This window comes from Xyrauchen texanus, chromosome 41 (assembly GCF_025860055.1).
Source record: "Xyrauchen texanus isolate HMW12.3.18 chromosome 41, RBS_HiC_50CHRs, whole genome shotgun sequence".
In the NCBI taxonomy this organism is placed as follows: Eukaryota; Metazoa; Chordata; class Actinopteri; order Cypriniformes; family Catostomidae; genus Xyrauchen; species Xyrauchen texanus.
This window is the reverse complement of record NC_068316.1, coordinates 2873809-2878808: the sequence shown is the minus strand read 5'-3', so window position 1 is coordinate 2878808 and position 5000 is coordinate 2873809. Positions and strand designations below refer to the sequence as shown.

The window sequence follows — 5000 nt, the reverse complement described above, 5'->3', positions numbered from 1 at the left end:
CGGTTTTGAAAACCTCAAATCATCATCATCGCCTCGTCATCATTTAGTACTTCTTAAAGGGACAGTGCAACCAAAAATACAAAAAACTAATTGTCATCATTTACTCACCCTCATGTCATTCACGTGACTTTCTTCTTCCGTCGAATACAAAAGGACGGATTTGTCCACTGAGACAGAATGTCCAAGCTGCTCTTCTCCATACAGTGAAAGTAAATGGTGACCACGGCTTTTCAGTGAATAACGATTTCAATTTAAAAGTCTTTTTCTCATGCAAAGCTATCATTCGCCTTCAGAAGAATTGGGATATAGCACACAATTCATACGGACTACTTAAATAACAGCTTTTGTTTCATGCTTCTAAGAGGGCAAATGTAAAATTGTCTTTATTTACTGATAAAACAGCTATTATGTAATTGAGAAACAGTTCTCGTTATTGTTTCGGATGTTTTATTGCATGCAGTTGATCCACTCTAAAGACGTATTTTAATGTAAATTGTATTAATCTTAACATTAATCGTGCAGCCTTAGTAAGATGGTTTGGAACGACATGAGGGTTAGTAAATGATGACAGTATTTGTTTTTATTTTAGGGGTGAATATTATAGGGTGTGGCTATTGTTTTGATACTGTGCGACTGTTGTTATAAAACAGTAAAACAGTATTAATCTGGTTGTTTTGATGTAAGACACTATAGCGTCAATGTCAATTAACGATTTTAAGGCAGAATCCTGTTGAGCTGTAACATTTTAAGGCATCATAGGACGCAAAGGTTGATCCAAAAGGTAAGGTTCCTCATTTTCTTCTATGCTAGCACATTTTGGACAAAATCAAATGCAGCATCTCAAGTGTTTGTGTTTCTAACTAACAGGAGAGCTAACTGAAGTGTATTTAAATGTTAATACTTTAACAAGCATGCATAGATACACTATACTCTCACACACACACACACACACACACACACCCACCATATCAAAATGCACACCGACCACAGAATGTGTCTGTATTCATGCTCAAGGCTTGATGCCATTTACATACATTAAATATATACGAGTCTCATTGCTGAAATGAGAGTTCAGAATGAATACATTTATTGGAAAATGAAAGTGTGTTTGTATAAGAATGAGAACCGGTGTCTTTTTCTATTGTTTCAAGTAAGTGATCCCTTTGGAATTAGCTGGTTTCTGCATTAATTGGTCATTAAATGTGATCTCATCTTCATCAAAGTCACAATTATAGACAAACACAATGTGCTTAAGCGAACAACACACAAACAAGTATAATCTTTCATGTCTTTATTGGACACATCCCATTAAACATGCACAGTGCTATGGAAAAAGTAAGTGAACCCTTGGGTTTAATAACGGGTCTATCCTCCTTTGGCAGCAATAACCTCAATCAAGTGTTTCCTGTAGCTGTTGATTTGTGGATCATTCTTCCTCACAGAACTGCTTCAGCTCAGACATATTCTTATGATGTCTGGTGTGAACGGCTCTCTTGAGCATCTCTATTGGGTTCAGCTCTGGGCTCTGTCTGGGACACTCCAAAAGGTGGAGTTTTTTTTATTGTCATCATTCTGTAGTGGATTTACTTTGATGTTTAGGGTCATTGTCCTGCTGCATCACCCGACTTCTACTGAGCTCCAGCTGGTGCACAGCCACCCTGACATTGTCCTGTAGGATATCTTGATCAACTTGGGATTTCATTTTTCCCTCGATGATGGCAATCGGTCCAGGCCCCAAAGCAGCAAAGCAGCCCCAAATCATGATGCTCCCTCACCGTACATTAGCGTTGGGATGATGTTTTCATGTTGGTACATGGTGCCCTTTTAATGCCAACCGTAGTGCTGCATATTCTTCCCAAACAATTCAACCTTAGTTTCATCAGTCCACAAAACATTTTCCCAGTAGTGTTGTGGAGCGTCAAAGTGGTCTTTGGCAAACCTCAGGTGTGCAGTCATGTTTTAGTCATGAACACCTGTTTAATGATTCCTGTACAGTACACTCATGAACAGAGATGTTAACCAGTTCCAATGATTCCTTCAAGTCTTTATCTGTCACTCTAGGGTACTTCTGTACCTCAATGATCATTCTGCGATGTTCCCTTTGAGTCATCATGACTGGACGGCCACTTCTAGTGAGAGTACCTATAGTACTAAACCACCATTTATAGAAGATTGATCTAACTGTGTACAGATGAATATCTGAGCTCTTCCAGATAAATTTGTATGTCAGCAGATGCTTCTTGTGAACTGAAACTCAAAATGTTTGAGTGCTTTTTACAAGTCAAAGTAGCTCTAACCCACACCTCTAATCTCGTTTCATTAATTTGATGCCTAGTTTGCCAACTCCTGACTCTAATTAGCTCTTGTTGACATCTTTAGCCTATGGGGTTCACTTACTTTTTCCCCAGCACTGTGCATGTTTAATGGGATGTGTTCAATAAAGACATGAATAATTATAATTGTTTGTGTGTTTTGTTACTTTATGACCACTTAATGCAGAAATCCATCTAATTACAAAGGGTTCACATACTTTTTCTCGCCACTGTATATCACCAATAATATCTTGATTATTATGGAAATATTCCTAGATACATACAACTAATATCCCACACCAAAAATCCATCAAACACTTTCAGAGACTCATTATGTATACAAAATGATAACCGGACCAACTCATCACCACAAAATTATGTTAGTTGCGTTTTTCATCTCACATTTGCTTTTTCTGCCATTTTGTTTGGGTTTAGGTTTGGGTTTGGGGTAGGGAAGTCAGTTCTGTTGATTTAAAACTCGATAAAGCATTAATCTTAAAAACCTCATCCATTTAGGAGAACATTTAACTCGCTTATAGCGCCCCCCAGTGGACATTTCACCTCAGAACTGTCGCGATACGTGCGAAATGTCGCCAGAATCGAGGTCAGGCTCAGTATGCATTTAAAATTTGACATTATTTTATTGTTGACACCTTTTAAAATCAAGAAACCCAGGTGAACCCACAGAAACTTCAAGTGACCCTCACTGGGATTGGTTTACAGGAGAAACTGACGTTGCAGTTTGGAAAGCCAGAATAGTCTATTAAAATAAAAGAGAAAATGGGGAAAGACTGAATTCAGTTCCAAACAAACAGACGAATGTCTCCTTGTGTCTGTGACCGCTTGTGTGAATGCATTTGTGTTTATATTTGTGCACAAAAGTTTGGGCACCTCTGGCATAATACCGTGCGTTTTATATTCAGTTTGGCGAAAACATTTCATTGCCATCACAACTGAGCATGTGTTAAATAACTGTTGAGGTAATGCAGCAAATAAACAGGTATTCTGCAGTTAAATTGGCAGAAAAATGCAGCAGAAGTTCATTTAGCCAGGGGTGCATAACTGCATATTTACATAACTGTGTGTGTTTTGTGTGTATAATCACATCCATCAGTCTGAATGTGGTGTGTGTATGGATCTGTGTGTGTATTGACATGCATTTGTATGAATGTGTACTGTAAATACGTGAGTAAAAATGCAGTTTGGTGAAGTTTATGTTGTTCTGCATGAGAGATATCCATCCATCTAACTCACTAGGAGAGTTTATCTCCTCTTCTGTTTCTGTGTTACTGCAATGACCACTAAATTAATCAAATATACAAAATAAATTATTAGTTGATGTATGTTTTCCTTCTGGTATTTTACATACTCAATGAGAGTGAGTATGTACTCATATATAATCAGTGTTGGGTGTAATCTGATTACAAAGTAATTCATTACTGTTATCTAATTACTTTTAAATAAAAAACAGTGTAACGTATTATATTTTAAATTCTTGTAATTAGATTACAGTTACTGACTTGCAGTTCAGGTCATTTATTTGTATGTACATTACTTGGGCTACGCACATTTCTAAAATAATATTATTTATGTATAATACATTTAAAATATATGAATTTATACACGCCTATTTTTTAATATTTACGCATTTTAATTTCATAAAAAAAATCCATTAAATATAATTGTGTAATGTTTCAGTTTTATGTGTTTTATTATCAATTTTTTAATAATTTAATTTTTACGTGTTTTTACTTTTTTTTTTTATTAATTACATTTATTAATTTATTAATGTAATTTTTACGTGTTTTTTTATTTTTATTAATTTAATTTTGTAAGTTTTTTAATTTTACTAATGATTACTCAGTTCAACTTAGTGGAATTTTATGAAATTAAAATGCGTAAAACTTTAGTTTTATGTACGTCTGTTTTCTTTCCTGTGACATCTAAAATATAATTTTTTTTTATTATTTTGCCTATTTTTAATATTTACGCATTTTAATTTCAAAACAAGATTCCATCAAATTTAATTTTGTTATGTTTCTAAAATTAAATTCATAATATTAATACATTTCTTAAAATATTTATTTATTTGTTTGTTTAGTTTTAAAATGTTACTCAATTCAATTTGATTGATTTTTGTTATGAAAATGCATAAATGTTAAAAAAAACATTTGAGTATGTGTATGTCTATTTTCGTTTCTGTGACATCCACTGTCCATCTAAGATGAGACGAGTCCAGAGAAGTCGGCAGCGCTTCTGGACAGTGATGATGTACGGCTTCTCCTTTACACAGTAAAGTCTGAACTTGCATCTGTGGATGCAGCGGCGAGTGCTGTTGACTAACAAAGGTCACTAAAGTTGAGAGCGAGCCCAGAGAAGTCGGCAGCACTCATTTTCAAATTGTTATTAGTCTTAAATTGTCCGTCTCAACTTTTTTGCCGCATGTTGCAGTCATCTGATTTGAAATGACTGTACATATTCACTGTACAGATTTCAAACTTTGAACTTTATTTATAACAGTTTTATCTAAAAATTCAAATGAAACTGGTAAAAAAATTCAGTGCAATTAAAATGTGTGTTTTACAACAGTTGTGAAGGGCAACATCTCTTTAGCAAAGGACCTACTTCATCCGTGCATTCTCTACCGGTCCGGTATTCCGGTATTTCATATTTTTTGAGTTATGTGTA

The 5000-nt window shown here is 34.9% G+C and overlaps 1 protein-coding gene across 2 annotated transcripts in view; it reads left to right on the top strand.

Annotated features, from left to right (window-relative positions):
- The window catches only part of ntn2 (netrin 2), a 41220-nt gene extending 41203 nt beyond the window's left edge, over positions 1-17 (top strand). For both annotated transcript variants that reach the window (XM_052113665.1, XM_052113664.1), the window contains one exon: positions 1-17. This exon is cut by the window's left edge and continues 604 nt beyond it. The gene's annotated coding sequence lies outside the window, so the exon portion shown is untranslated.
- Positions 18-5000: the final 4983 nt, after the last annotated feature.